Source organism: Sitophilus oryzae, unplaced genomic scaffold (genome assembly GCF_002938485.1).
Source record: "Sitophilus oryzae breed Bouriz unplaced genomic scaffold, Soryzae_2.0 scaffold_1576_pilon_pilon, whole genome shotgun sequence".
Taxonomy (NCBI): domain Eukaryota; kingdom Metazoa; phylum Arthropoda; class Insecta; order Coleoptera; family Curculionidae; genus Sitophilus; species Sitophilus oryzae.
This window is the reverse complement of record NW_022146254.1, coordinates 14,186,367-14,202,500: the sequence shown is the minus strand read 5'-3', so window position 1 is coordinate 14,202,500 and position 16,134 is coordinate 14,186,367. Positions and strand designations below refer to the sequence as shown.

The window sequence follows — 16,134 nt, the reverse complement described above, 5'->3', positions numbered from 1 at the left end:
AATATGATGAAATATAATACTATTTATTTCTTTTTTTACAGATTTTGTACAAGTCGATGGACGTATTCAGCTCCACGGCAGTACATTTATCCTTTTCACGAATAGTACCAACAATGCATCAGAATTAATAAGTATATCTAAAATATTATTTCTTTTGGGTAAATATATTTATACTGGTTTTTAATGTTCTTCAGTGGATTTCATGATTTCCTAAATTTAATTAAGTAGAAAAAAATTCTATCGAGTCTCTGAGTTACATTTTCTGGTTCTTTATTATCATAGAAAAATTCAGATCATCTATTTTTAGTTTGGTCAATTTTTGGCTTTTGGTCATTTTTTTTTCTTTTTATTATAATAGCTGCTGGCCTATATTTTTTTGATTGTAGAATTTTTTCTATAATAGCTTGACTCCTATGTTTTCTTCATTGTGGGTATAATAACATATCATTCTTTGATTCTTTAAAATATTTCACTGAGTGCATTTGTATAAGTTTTCTTTTATTTGTATTACTTTTCTTATTGTGTCATTCTTCTAACACATTTTTGCTTATCTAATTCCTTGTACAATTTTTTAGTTTTGATGGATTCATTTTCATGTCATTTTTCTACAAATTCCTATAATTTTACCAATTCTGTTGGTTTGGTTTCCCTATGTTAAATATAATTTAAACACACTTAAAAATCTGAGAATTTCCGACCAATTCCTGGCGCATTCGCCATTTATTTAAAAACCTGACTAGTCCAGAGGATATCATTTTTCCAATTCATTTTCCTCACAGTAACATCGACTCCAGAGCATCATAACTAGCCTCCCCTAAGAGGAGGAGACCCGGGTCACCCCCTAACCCTGATGTTTGGGCATCGATGACCTATGTAGCATGCATAGGTACCCAAGGGAGTCACCACCCTCTGGTTTACGAGCTAGGTGTTCTAACGCTAGAGGCTTCGGCCGGATACGACCTGGCACCCAAGCTTCGAGACTTCTTCGTGCACGTATTCCGTGACCCTCGAAGAGGCAGGGGGCGGGATATCGGACACATTGAAGATGATGAGGGGGGTCCGCCTGTAGGGGGTCCCGGTGGATGTCCGCTCGATGGGTGACGAGGGTGACCCGAGACGAAGCTGCTTAGCTGCGATGGGAACTGACTGGTGAGGCTTAATTGTCGCCCAAGGGTTAAATCTGATGAAGGGGGCGAACTTATATGCTCTGGAGGATTTTTCTTTATGTGCTTCAGTCATATTTTGACTAGATATTCGTTAGAGGTGGCTAAGCATATTTTTCAGCAATTTTCCTGTTCTTTCTGACCACATACTTTATATTTTTAATATCATCTAATACTTTTTGTTTCATCTTGCTTTTAGCCTACCTCTCTTTATTTTTGTCTGCCATATTTCCTTTATTATTTGAATATAATTCATCTATTCTATATATTTTACCTTTCCAATTACTGTCTTAAATATATGTATATTTTTTGTGTTTTTATTCATTTTCATGCCATTTTTTCCCATTTTATGTCCCATTTATATGCCATTTTTTTTCAACTTATCTCTCACTATTTGTCTCCCATAATTTCTTCATTATGGAATTGTCAAGTTTTTTTTTATATATTTGTATAAATTTTTGTGTCATTTCTGATACTCTTCTAAGGCATATTTCGTCACTTCTATGACCTGTAGGTATAGAATTATAGGTTTTTCTATTTTTTTTCATACCTGTTTTTTCAGTGCATCGTATCTGTATTTCATTATTTGTCTCCCATATTTTCTTTCTTATAGGAATGTCATACATCAGTTCTATAAACTCTTCCACTGATTGCATTTCTAAGCCTTCCTTTGTATAATTTATTGTGTTAATTTTCTCAGACTTTTCTAAGTTCATCTCTCATTTTTATGCAGTTTTTTTCAAGTTATTTCTTATTTCATGTATTTTTCTTTCTATTTTCTTCATTCTGGAGGGGTGCAAAGCTAGTTCGCCTCCTCGTGGTGCACCCTGGATAACGCTAAATGAACTAGCAAATACTGGTAGTTAGATAATCTTAGGTTCTTCGACCATAAGACTCATTTCGCATAGTTTCTCTTTTCTTTAAGAGATATGCTGTCAAACAAGGGTTGTCTGTCTTTTACTCTTTATTATTTTTCTTCTATATTGATTGTACTTCTAAAACTCTTCCCTTATGTGTATTATTGTTTATTTTACTCCTATTCTTCTAAGACTGCCAAGGCTTTGATTTCATTTCCATTTCTATTGATGCCTACATGAAATTGTATTGTTTTGGGTTAATTTTTAATTTTTTTTTAGTCGATTTCTGAGTCCTTTTAAAATTGAGTTTGTGAATGGGGTATTGTACTGCCTTGGAAAATGGATTTTATGAGACAGCTGCATTCAATTCAACCATCCTCTTCACGATTTCATTAGGTGGACTAAATTCAAAATTCAACAGTGGAATGGGATGAAATTCATCATCGAAGAGGAACTAAATAATTTTAGGTAAATATTATACTAAAATGTTTTTTTTATCAAGTATATGAAATCCCTAATATTTTTCAGTTTTTTTAAGATATGTAAATATAAATATGATGAAATATAATACTATTTATTTCTTTTTTTACAGATTTTGTACAACAAATCGATGGATGTATACAGTTCCAAGGCGGTACATTGATCCTTTTCACGAATATTACCTACAATGCATCAGAACTAATAAGTATATCTAAAATATTATTTCTTTTGGGTAAATATATTTATATGGTTTTTAATGTTCTTCAGTGGATTTCATGATTTCCTAAATTTAACTAAGTAGGAAAAAATTCTATTGAGTGTCTGAGTTACATTTTCTGGTTCTTTATTATCATAGAAAAATTCAGATCATCTATTTTTAGTTTGGTCAATTTTTGGCTTTTGGTCATTTTTTTTTTCTTTTTAATATAATAGCATCGACTTTGAACTTTACTTGATGTCATACAGCAAGATGGTTTTTTTTATTTTTGTGATTGTTGTTTTTTTTTATTTTACTCCATTTCTCTATAATAGCTGCTGGGCTATATTTTTTTGATTGTAGAATTTTTTCTATAATAGCTTGACTCCTATGTTTTCTTCATTGTGGGTATAATAACATATCATTCTTTGATTCTTTAAAATATTTCACTGAGTGCATTTGTATAAGTTTTCTTTTATTTGTATTACTTTTCTTATTGTGTCATTCTTCTAACACATTTTTGCTTATCTAATTCCTTGTACAATTTTTTAGTTTTGATGGATTCATTTTCATGTCATTTTTCTCAGACCATATGCCACGAATTCCTATAATTTTACCAATTCTGTTGGTTTGGTTTCCCCATGTTAAATATAATTTAAACACACTTAAAAATCTAAGAATTTCCGACCAATTCCTGGCGCATTCGCCATTTATTTAAAACCTGACTAGTCCAGAGGATATCATTTTTCCAATTAATTTTCCTCACAGTAACATCGACTCCAGAGCATCATAACTAGCCTCCCCTAAGAGGAGGAGACCTGGGTCACCCCCTAACCCTGATGTTCGGGCATCGATGACCTATGTAGCATGCATAGGTACCCAAGGGAGTCACCACCCTCTGGTTTACGAGCTAGGTGTTCTAACGCTAGAGGCTTCGGCCGGATACGACCTGGCACCCAAGCTCCGAGACTTCTTCGTGCACGTATTCCGTGACCCTCGAAGAGGTAGGGGGCGGGATATCGGACACATTGAAGATGATGAGGGGGGTCCGCCTGTAGGGGGTCCCGGTGGATGTCCGCTCGATGGGTGACGAGGGTGACCCGAGACAAAGCTGCTTAGCTGGGATGGGAACTGACTGGTGAGGCTTAATTGTCTCCCAAGGGTTAAATCTGATGAAGGGAGGCGAACTTATATGCTCTGAAGGATTTTTTCTTTATGTGCTTATGTCAAATTTTGATTAGAAATTCCTGAGAGGAGGCTAAGCATAACTTTTTGTCAATTTTCCAGTTCTTTTTGACCACATACCTCTTTATTTTTGTTAATGTCATCTAAAACTTTTTGTCCCATCTTGCTTTTAGCCTACCTCTATTTCACTATTTTTGTCTGTCATATTTTCTTTATTGGAATATCATTCATCAATTCTATAATGTAATTCTGTCCCAATGATTGTTATATATAATTTTATATTATTTTTGTCATTCTTGTGAGACGTTTCTATGATATATTTTATCAATTCTAGTGCCTGCATAGAATGATAACTATTTTTTAATCATTTTCCAATCCATATAATATCTCTATTTCATTATTTGTCTCTCATATTTTTTTAATGGAAATATTACCTTTCATATAGGCATATAAAGTCTTCTATTGCTTGTTATATTTGTGTATTTTGTTTGTGTTGGACTTTGTATTCTTTTTTAATTCTTTTTTTTGTCAGACTTTTCTAAGCCATAGCATTTTCACATTTTTATTGCCTGTATAGAATAACAGCTTATTTTTTATAGCTGCTATTCTTCTGAGACTTCCAAGTCTTTGATTTTATTTCTTTTGATGCCTACATAGTTTTGTCTAGTTCTGGATTCATTTTCTAATTGCTTTTGATTCCATTTCTAAGTCCGTTTAAAACTGAGTTTTTGAATGGCATATTGTACTGCTTTGGAACAAGGATTTTTTAGAACAGCTGCACTTCAATGCAACCACCCTCTTCAAGATGCCATTACGTCGATTAAATTCAACATTCAACAGTGGATTGGGGATGAAATTCATCATTGAAGAAGATGCTTATTAATTTTAGGTAAACTATACTAAAAGATGTATATTTTAAATTGAATTGAATTTGTTTAATAAATACGTAATATTGTATTTTATAATAAGTAAAACATATAGATATTAAACATGTAGATGTATAAATGATTAATTTCAAATAAAACATTTTGGCGCCTAATTTACTTATTGTATAGGCAACTAAAAATACACTTAACGTGTATAATGAGTTGCCTGTATAAATAGTTTGAATTTTTTAATTTAGTTTTTGACACTTTAATATTATAATTATAATATTTCTTAATTACAAATACAGCTTAAACACGTTATTCTTTGTATTACTTTCAAAAAATGTACTCTATGTTACGAAGATTCCTATATATCTTATAATATATTTTATGTACCCTATCAATTTAGTGAAAATTTTAACTTATAGATGTAATAGTTTTTAATCATGCTTGGTAGTGATAAATAATTAATTGTTTCTTTATATTTTTGTTACAGAACCAAGACTTTCCAGAAGAGTAGGCAGAAGATTTATTTACCTCAACATAAGACACCAGCATGTCCATCAACACCTTGGATGTTAAAATACTTTTTATATTACTCTTGTTAATAAAATATAATATGTTAATAAATAATTATTAAAAATAAATGAGTTTAATTTAACCAAAATATACCTCTTAGAAATACTGTCTGATCCTGAACAAAAAGAAAAATTCATTTAATTATCACAAAATTAATATATTCTAATAATAAACAACTTAATAATTTGTTCAGAAATTAGACAGTATTTTATATAAAAATAATACCTACGATTACCTCTTCGCTCTTATGCACCCCTGATACAACCCCTGATACCGAGAAAATTCAGCATTGAACGAAAAATTTTAATCATTATTCAAAATCACCGATTTCTATCAGGAACACATAAGTGTGAAGAGGTAAGGAGTAAATTAAGTATCAACATTTACCTAGTCGCTCTTATACTCCTGATACAAATCCGACAAAATCCAATTTTTGTCAAACACTGCACGGAAATTTTTAAACCGTGTCAAAAATCACCGATTTCTATCAGGAACGCATAAGCGTGAAGAGGTAAGGAGCAAATTTAGTACCACCCGTAATTAAAGCATTTTTCAACGATATTTCTGCTATCTCTAGCACTTCGAACTCGTTTCCAAACTTCAACCCCTAATATCTCGGAAACTATAAGAGCTAGAGAGAAACGGGGGGCGGCTTTCGATAGGCAATTTAACCCTCTATAAGGGCGCAAAACGAGGGCGCGATCGGCAACAAAAAAAATTTTTGGCGAAAAATGAGGTAAGGGGTAAACCTTCCTTCATTTTTGGCGAAAATTTTTTTTTGTCTCCCATCGCGCCCTAATTATGCACCCTTATAGAGGGTTGAAAGGCGAATCGAATGCCGAGTTCCGTTCCTCGATATCTCTTTTAGTTTAGAAGTTATGGCCGTTTTTCCAAAAAAATCTAGCAATTCTAACTCGTTGGTCAGTTGCTCCAAAATTTGCCAGGTCGAAATTATTTTTGGTCGGTTTTGTCAAAAGCGGAGAAAAATTTAATTTGTATCAGGAACATATGAGTGCGAGGAGGTATTTTTCGATACAAGGAGTAAGCAGTTACATTCGCCATTTTGTCAAGATTCTTAAATATCGTATAGAGAACAAAATCCTTAAATTTGTATCAGGAGCATATAAAACGAGAAGGTATTTTTCGATACCAGGAGTAAGCAGTTACATTCACCATCTAGTTGAAAAAATTTGATATAAATAACTGAACATTTACCAAGTCAAATATGTTATGAGAATGCTATATTTTAATCAGGAATGTATAAGAGCGAGAAGGTAAAGTATTAGGAGCAAAGTTTAAAGGATATTTACTAATTATTCTTTATAAATCTAGGTATTAAAATAAAACAAACTAAATATTTTAATTAATAAAATTTATTATACAAAAAAGTACAAATATTTATAAAATAAATACATTATTGTGGAATGTAGAATGAGTGGAAGGGGGGTTAATCACTGCGACCTTAAAGATCTATTGTGTCCCTCCTTCTTGAGTTACAACTCACCATACTGTCTATAACTCATCATTCATCATACATGAATTTTTCTGTTGTAAGGGGGATAGGGTATTTCCACCTCTTTAACTTGTTCTCTCCTTTAGACCTGATACCGGTGTTGTCTCTTTCTCTATTGCCTCCTAAAGTACATGATTAAGGGTGATTACAACGACGCCGACGCCGACGTCCCGTAATCCTGCTGTTAAGACATAACAGCTGGTTTTTATATATAAAAACCAATTGTTATGTTTTAACAGCAGGATTACTGGACGTCGTTGTAGCCACCCTAAAGTAGTTTAACAAAAATAGGAAGTTTTTAAGTACAAACGTCAGTGTATGTGAGTGTTCGGACCAGTTTTGCCAGTTCTTTAAAAAAAATTTCGGTGCATTGTACCTTTTTCTTTCCGGGATATTCTTTTTACCCCAATTACCGCCGCTACTGCTGGCGAGTTGTTTCTTGAATCAATCGTTCTTAACTACCTGGATAAGGAACAAGTTCCTTATAGGATAAGGACCAGGATAATATGAACTGACCAAAATGAGACAGTGTATGGAGGTTACTTGCCCGTGCTTTCTAACAGCGCGGCTTTTGACTGCACGGTTACAACCGAGCAAAATAACCGAAGTGTATGGGGGCATTTATAGAGATATTTACAAGGAATCCAGTAGCGTTGATAGTTTTTTTTTTAAATATTTCTATTTTTGATATATTCACCCCAAAGCGTTTACGTTTTTTAAAATAAATAACACCCTTTATATTTTTCACCCGAATCAATATATCTTTTTACAAGCTTTTTATTGCTAACAATCCATAGCCAGCATATAACATATCGTCCACACAAAGTATCTATCTTAACTAAAATTTTGAAAATTTTACAGTAATGTGGCAGAGGGTAGTATTTTAATTTACAGTACTTTTACGGTGATCTAAAAGTGCTCAGATTGTCGCAACTGTAACAGCAAAAGCTCTAATGCTGTAGCAGACAAAATAAAAGGCATATCTAACAAAAGTCAATCTAGATCGCACTAACGGCCTTTTTTTGGTCTACTGTAAAGTTTTCAAAATATTAGTTTGGACACTTTGTGTTTTAAGGCGACGATATATTAAAAATATACTTATCCATTATACAAGGTGGTCGGAAAATTAGTAACAAAAAAAATCGAATAAAAATATCTAAAAATATTACAAATTATAAGGGGATTATTGCTGTATACTATAATTTTATAAACTTATCAATTTGAGAAACAGTGAATAACTATTCAAGAGTCGTTCATAATATATTTGAACAAACATACCATGAACACTTATTTATCGATTGATTCTCTATGATCACCAACCATAACTCTTGCTATTTTATCATATTTACCATTAAACAAAGTGTTTTAGCATGATTTTTGCATGAAACTATTTCATGACCGAAAATAAGTAGTAGGGGTGGCGAGGATGCCAAATATGGATTTACTTGAGCATCGTGGGGACCTATTGTACTGTAAAAATTAGATGTTAAAAAGAAAAAAGTGGGAGGAGTGTGTACAGAGGTATTCAAAAAAGTCACAAAGAAATACTTAGGCGATTCTAATATTTATAAAAAGTGCATAATCTGTCGGTTTTCATGGTGGGGTGGCCATACAAAAAGACAGAAAATGAGAAAATACAAAGTTATTCAAGCGCGTCACATATTCAAAAGTGAACCCTTAAGAATCTCCTATTCAAAAGACGGACTATTTGGACGCGACCAAAACTCATAGGAGATTTTTTAGAAATACATAGTTCTCACCACCATACTTTACTGATGATTTTAACTACTTCGGCTTGTGGAAACCGAGAGGTTATATTATTCCCGTGGTTATTGAATGATTTCCTTCAAAGTAAAAAAAAACACGCTCGAAAATGTCTAGCTAACGTTATTTTGCAACTTATCTTACACGCTTAATAGTACGAGAATACTACTTAATGTATTTTAAGAAATATGACTCTTTGATATATATTTTACTATGCTCTCTGGAACAGCGTGCTGACCGTCTGACTGCCGGTAAACGTTGCGTTCACTACTGCGCATTGAAAGAAGATCCTATATTTATTATTTTATTTTATTTTATATTCTGATAGTAAAGTATTAAATAATTCTGGTTATTAAAAAAAATGAAATATCAGAATATAAACGAAAATAAAATAAAAAAGTTCTATATCCGGGCCGGTCTCGAACTCGGACTCCTCGTTTCATAGGCGGAACCGCGCTCTGGGGACTTGCTCGATTTATATTCAATACTAGAATTTAACGGACTAAATAAAAAAAAATATAGGATCTTCTTCCGATGCGCAGTAGTGAACGCAACGTGTATCGGCAGCCAAACGGCCCGCATACTGTTCCAGAGAGCATAGTAAAAGATATATTTCAAAGTTCTAGCTTTCTTAAAATACTTTCTCGAAAACGTTGCTAGACTATTGCTTAAATGCACCTTTTTGCATTAATTTGACGCGCTCGAGCTTTTGTAACGATATTTTTTTTTACTACTCTGATCTATTACTACCCTATACGCACGACCCTGTATAAATGGTTCATGTATGGTGGGAGTACTTAACGGGGGACTCCCTATGTTATTCTGTCGCACTTGAGCAAATCCCAAAATCCCCAAGTGGGCACCCCTACTATAATATATGTAATATAATCATTGAACAACAATAATATCGTTAATCGGTATTTGCAAATTTTTATCTCAAATTATATCTTCCCATATGTTTAATAATTAACAAAGTCTACTATTATTACGTCGATGTTATTGTTTACTACAGATCTTATGTAAAAAACGAGATGTTATTCCAGACTGCATTCCCTATACCGGGTGGTGAGTCGGAAAAAGTCAAATTTTGAACTGTCCAAATATTGGTTCCCTTGTTCACTTTTTTAAAGATTTTTTATGCTGAATGCACATGCCAAGTTTTAACAAATTTGGACAAGCCGATTTTAAGTAATTTAAGAAAAACTGCATTTATTTTTAAATCGAAACTGAACAGATAACTATGCAAAACCAGGCTAATGCCAACATACCTTAAGTAGTCAATCTATGATCATAGATATAAGAAAATATCTATGATTTTGGAAATGTCAAATTGCAGTTCCTAAACGTTAGACTTTTGCTTGTTTGTAACAAGTTTTAAATTACAAAAATGCATTTCGGGCACACTTAACTGTAGGCACTATAACGTAGTAGCGCAAACAGCACAACAAATTGACAAAACCACAGGTTGAGGCAGAGAGTTGAGAATTTAAGCCATACTTAAGATATATTGACATTTTTCTGGCATTGCATTGTTACCTGTACAGTTTTAATTTAAAAATAGATGCAGTTTGCTTTAAATTAGTTAAAAACAGCTTATCCAAAATTGTTCAAAATTTGCATGTCTATTCAGTATACGCAGACCTTTAAAAATCTATTTACAACTTCGCTGTAAAATCAGCCAAGGAGCCAATATTTGGACAGTTCAAAATATGCATAGTATTTCATGTTTCCATTCTGCACCACCCGGTATAACATACACATAACATTTATCTCCAAAAAGCGTCTACGAACAACAACAAAACAAATCATCCAATCAAAGTCTCACCAATTTTTTTTGTTGGGAAAACATTCAAAACATTCAAGTCAAAATACACATCCAAGTGTGTAAACACGCAGAAATTAACGTCATAGATGCACGATAATGGTAGATATATATTGGGTTAGATTTATATGCAAATTACTGCAGTTCAAAGAAATTACAGTCAAATAAACATCGTCCAGAAGTCCTTTGAGAAAAAATCATTCAAGATGCCCGGCAGTAACCTTATTGGATCAGCAACAAGATACATTAGTGGAAGGAATGCCGTCCAGACTGTGTACTGGATCAGGGCGACAGAGAATCCACAGAAACTGGTGAAAGTGTCGAAAACTTGTACCTTCAAAGGACCGAACCCATCATGGAAATTGCAAGAAAAACTGGAAAATAAAGTCAAGGAATTTTAGGTACATACTTCAGTTATTTATTATGTTCTTTTGTATTGTGTTCGACGTACTTTTAATGCCTATTTATTTATATTCAGTTAATGTTCTCGAAATATGATTAACTGGATTTAGCATCCACTTTTTTTTTAAATTAATACACTCAATACTAAAATTTTCTTTATAAGAATATTGTATGACATCGAAAGTATATAAACTTTACGTACCAATGGACTAAAAAAATAGTTCCATCTAAAATATCTTGTAAATAATTATTTCTATTTAATAAAAATTGTAACTTTTATAGTTTTATAATAGTTTCATTTATATGACTTACTTATGCCGTATGATCGAAAAAAAACGGCGTCCGGTTGGCTTGGAAATGAACATGATGACGTTCCAGATATAATTTTATATAACATAAAATGACAGCGATCTTCATTTCACAGCCATCTCTGACGCCGTTTTTTTCGATCATATTGTACTTACCATCAAAAAGTTATAAGAGCAACCTAACTTTGTACAAGAGATTTGTACTATCCCTCTTAGTTCCTGAAATACAAGGTGAATTTGAAACTGTTGCATTTTTCGGTTATCTTATAACTTATCGAAAAGATGAAAATTGAAAAAAAGAAAGAATCGAAAAGATGAAAAAAAAAGAGTCCCGTAGCGTTTTTCTAACTAGTTCTTTGTTGAGAGCTCTTATTCTTGAAATATGACCCAAACTTATGTTTTTTTTAATGGGACACCCTGTATATCACTTTTAATTTTATTTGCCTTGTTATGAGCTTTCGAAAAATTTAACCCCGGATTAGGAAATGCAATCCCCTCAAATGCGGGATCCCTCTATGATTCCGCGGGATTTACCGTGCGGGATCTGCGGGATCGGGGATTCCCCTTACGGCTTGCCCATTAAAAATAAGTGAAACAAACAGGTTAGTTGTTAGATTTCTTTCTGGTGTGCGTAAGTGAAGAAAAGCGTTTAACTAGTACTTGTGGACAATTTCGTCAAATAAACTGCCGGACATAATTATCGGGACAAGCAAAATTTTTAAAGTTGAATATCTCTTGAACTAAAAAAGATTTTGGGATGCGGTTTGGACCAGATTTTAGATGCATCTATTGTGATTTAAGATACTATGTGATTTTCGAAAATATATTTAGCGAATTCTCGTATACAGGGTGTTTTATAAGGGTGTGAAAATTTGGTTAAGTATCTTTTTTACCGCAAATTTACAGTTTTTAAAAAATCGAAATTTTTACCAAGTACGACTAATCTGTATTGAAATTAGAAAAAACAATTTGATCGGTTTTTTATTTTTTTTGTTTTAAGAAACGTTAATGTTATACGACGTTTTTTCGAAAAATATGCATTTTTAGTCATACGATGGCCCTAAATGGTACAAAAAACTTTGTACATTCTGCATATGCCAAAAAATTATTGATATAGAGTGTATCTAAAAGCAGATAACTAACACAAATTGGAAAAAAAACCTTCAACATCAGAATAATATTTTTATTTATAAAATAAGTATATAAATTATAAGAAAATTTAAGTTTATTTAATATTAAATATATTCTTTGAACACCCTGTATACATCGGTCCAAATTTCTGTTCAGCTAGTTTAAGATACATGCTATCAGTATATTGTGGGCCTATGCAAAATGTACAATGCTTTTTGTACTATTTAGGACCAAATGTATGACTATAAATGCATATTTTTCGAAAAAAACTCGTATTTTCCTTAAAACAAAAAATTTAACAAAAACTCCAAATTGTTTTTTCTAATTTCAATACAGATTAGTCGTACATAGTTAAAATTTCGATTTTTCAAAAATTATAAATTTTCGGTAGAAAAAATTCTTAACCAAATTTGTATACTATTATAAAACACTCTGTATACGAGAATTCGCTAAATATATTTTCGAAAACCACATAGCATCTTAATCATAATAGATGCATCTAAAACCTGGTCCAAACCGCATCCCAAAATCGGAGAAAGAAGAGCATTTATTGTTTACAATCCCGCAATTTTGCGGATCCGCGGGATTGATTGCTTTAATCCCGCGGGTTTGCGGGATTGAAATTTTGGTGCGGGATTGCATTCCCTACCCCGGATTGTATTTACAATAGTTTTTGATTATTGAAATTTTGAGAAAAATGCGTCCTTCATAAAAAAAAGTTTGCTTGTTTTAAAATGGTTAACCCCGTATATACTTTACCAAATTTCAATACCGTTATAGAGAAAATAAAAAAACATGAAAACAGACTTGAATTTTTTCCAAGTCCTAAAAATCAAAACGTGTTTCTATGGCATTATAATTTCGTTTTCATTTTTTGGTAGATTCAGATAGATTGTTGTTGTTAGAATTTTAATTAATGTCAAATTTTTTGCTGTTTTAAACTGTTAAAGAAGCACAAACATTATTTAGAGTGATAATTGGAAATTGTAATACCGTATGATCGAAAAAAAATGGCGTCCAGTTGGCTTGGAAATGACGATCGATGACATTTCCCATATAATTTTACATATAAAATGACAGCGATCTTCATTTCATAGCCATCGCTGACGCCGTTTTTATTCGATCATACGGTACTTTAATAATAGCAAAAAATATAACGTTAACTAAAATTAATAATAACGATCTAGGTATCAAAGAATGAAATTGAAATTATATTACCATAGAAACGCCATTTAATTTTTAGTACTTCTAAAAAAATCAACCATAATTTCATGATTTTTTCAATTTTCTCTAAAACGGTATGGAAATTTGGATAAGTATAAACATTTTAAAACAAGCACAAATTTTTGCGAAGAATGCATTTTTCACAAAAAGTCAATAATAAAAAAGTTTTTCCTCTTGTAAAGACAATCCTGGGACATACTGTATACTTATTTTAATAAACAACGTAAAATAAGCATTATTAACATTTTTAACCTAGGTAGTTTTAGTGGTTTTAACATAACTAATAACATAAATATTGGTTATTGAATATTCCACGTTAGTTTTTCTGTGTGAAATTATTTGCATACAAGCAATGGCACAAGTCATCAAAAATATCAATCTCTGATTGACAGCGTTGTCATTGCAATAGTTTATTAGATATTATTAAGTAGATGGAAAGCAAAATTCTCTTGCTAAATTAAATTAAATAAGGTAATATTCGCTTCTAAACTAGGTGTTAAATAATGCATTTGTTACCTTAATTATGAAAATAAGTATATTATGTTTTTAGAAAGCTCATGAAAAGCAAATAAAATAAAAAAAAATAATATGCAGGATTGTTCCATTAAAAAAAACATAAATTTGAGTTATATTTTGAAAATAACAGCGCCCAGCAAAAAACTAGTTACGCCACTGGATTCTTCGAGTGACTACAGTTCTACAGCTTCAGATGACTTAAAATTATTGTACAAATGTGAAGTTACTCAACTAGGAAAGACCTTACAATATTTTAGAAATAAAACATACATTTTGTATAAGTTTTGCTGTATTATTTCAAGGAAGAACAACATATATAAATTTCTGTACACAAATTTAGCCTTATATATACAAAAAAAACAATAATACGTACAAACTCTTTGGCGAAAATATATACAAAATCATTAAATAAAAGTAACCAATAAACATAACAAAGGAAACATATTTATAAGTTATCATAACACAGCTGGACATAAAAAGTGTATAATTATGCGCCAATTAAGTTCAGGTTTTCGACGCCATTCAAATTATGTTACTACATTAGTCATTTTTTAGGTTATCTAATTTTTTTTAATTAAGTACACTTTAGATTCTTAAATATTAAATATCGCAGATCCGATGATGAGTTCGTCACAACGATTTTAATTTATTTAAAAACGGCCCATACAGGCAATAACGTACGACATGTAGTACGACAAATGTTTACGTGTGTGGACCGTTTTAGATAAACTTATATAAAAACGTATGGTAACCGCGCATAGGAAAACCTGAACTTAAAATGCAAGAAACTTATCAGTTAGTAAGTAACCAGCGCTAGAACATGACGAGATTCGACGAAGAACAAATTTTTCCGATCAAAAATAGACTTACAAACATGTTCACAGTTCTATTTTATCTTACAAATCACACATGGTTCGCATTATTCTATAAAGGACTAAAAACGAAATTATTAACAAGGGTAAAAAAGTGCAAAATTTTAACACTTATGGGGTATATTGGTCGGATTTTCTTTAAAATCTTATTATTAACAATATACTGTTGTCATTTTAAAAAATATTCGTCTTGGTACAACATAAGGTGTGGAAGTAGTTAAAAATGTTTGTTTTTGAATAAAATGTGATATAAACATATATGTCAACTTATAAAATATTGATATGTTGATACTATAAAAATTGGAAATAGCAAAGAAATAAAAAACTAGGTTATTAAGTATGAAAACGATGTCATAGTAGGCGTAGGAATAACATTTCAGTCTTTACTATGTGTAGCTTTACTATGAATAGCAAATTGACAGTCATAGTTATAACCACAGAATACCTTAGCTATAGGGAAGAGACAGTAAGCGTGACTCCGTTAAGTATCTGTCCCAAATTTTCAAGTCACACATTATGACAATTAAATTCACGTGTACAGGGTGCCCCATTTTCGTGTTTTATGAAGTTTATCGTTTATGAATAAAGACACAAAGATGCGGTTTTCATATCACTATATTACTATTTTTTTTATAAAACTAAAGATGCTATACAGGGTTGCGCCTCTCATACGACGCGGAAGTTTCAAAGAGAACAACAGTAAATATTGAAATGAAATTTTGAGAGCATATGTAGATCAAGAGGTCTACAGGGTGTCCCAAAAAAAATATTCATCAAAGTTGTGTTTTTTGTAATGGAACATCCTATATATTAATCGATTTTCGGATTCTAGGAAAAAATAAAGGTGCGTTTTATTAAAGAAGCATATGACTAAAATGTAAGGTTTTTGACATATTTAATATTTTCTAAAAATGAAGACCAAATTTTAAATTTCAATAAAAGCCACCTAAGTTAAAATAACCATTGTATATTAAACCAAGCCAAATTTTAATTTAAAAAGTTAAACAGGGTGTGACAAAAATAATATTGAACATTTTGTCACTTTCGGTAGGTAACTCCTTTACTTTAAATGGAACACCCAGTATATTGTTATGCCATTCAATGAGGAATTCATGTCCTTTCAAAATACTGTTAAGGTTGCCTACCCACCAGAAAAATACCTTTCTAGATATTTCCATTTTTATGATTTAATTTTTTTTATTAATATATTTTTAAAAAATGCCTTTAATTGATCTACATATGCTCCCAAAATGTCA

The 16,134-nt window shown here is 31.7% G+C and overlaps 1 long non-coding RNA gene across 1 annotated transcript; it reads left to right on the top strand.

The window, feature by feature from the left end:
• The first annotated feature begins 1,969 nt into the window (after nucleotides 1–1,969).
• Nucleotides 1,970–3,620, top strand: LOC115879407. The gene is made up of 2 exons (XR_004049708.1): nucleotides 1,970–2,488; nucleotides 2,613–3,620. It is a non-coding gene; the product is annotated as an uncharacterized LOC115879407 (long non-coding RNA).
• The last annotated feature ends 12,514 nt before the right edge of the window (nucleotides 3,621–16,134 follow it).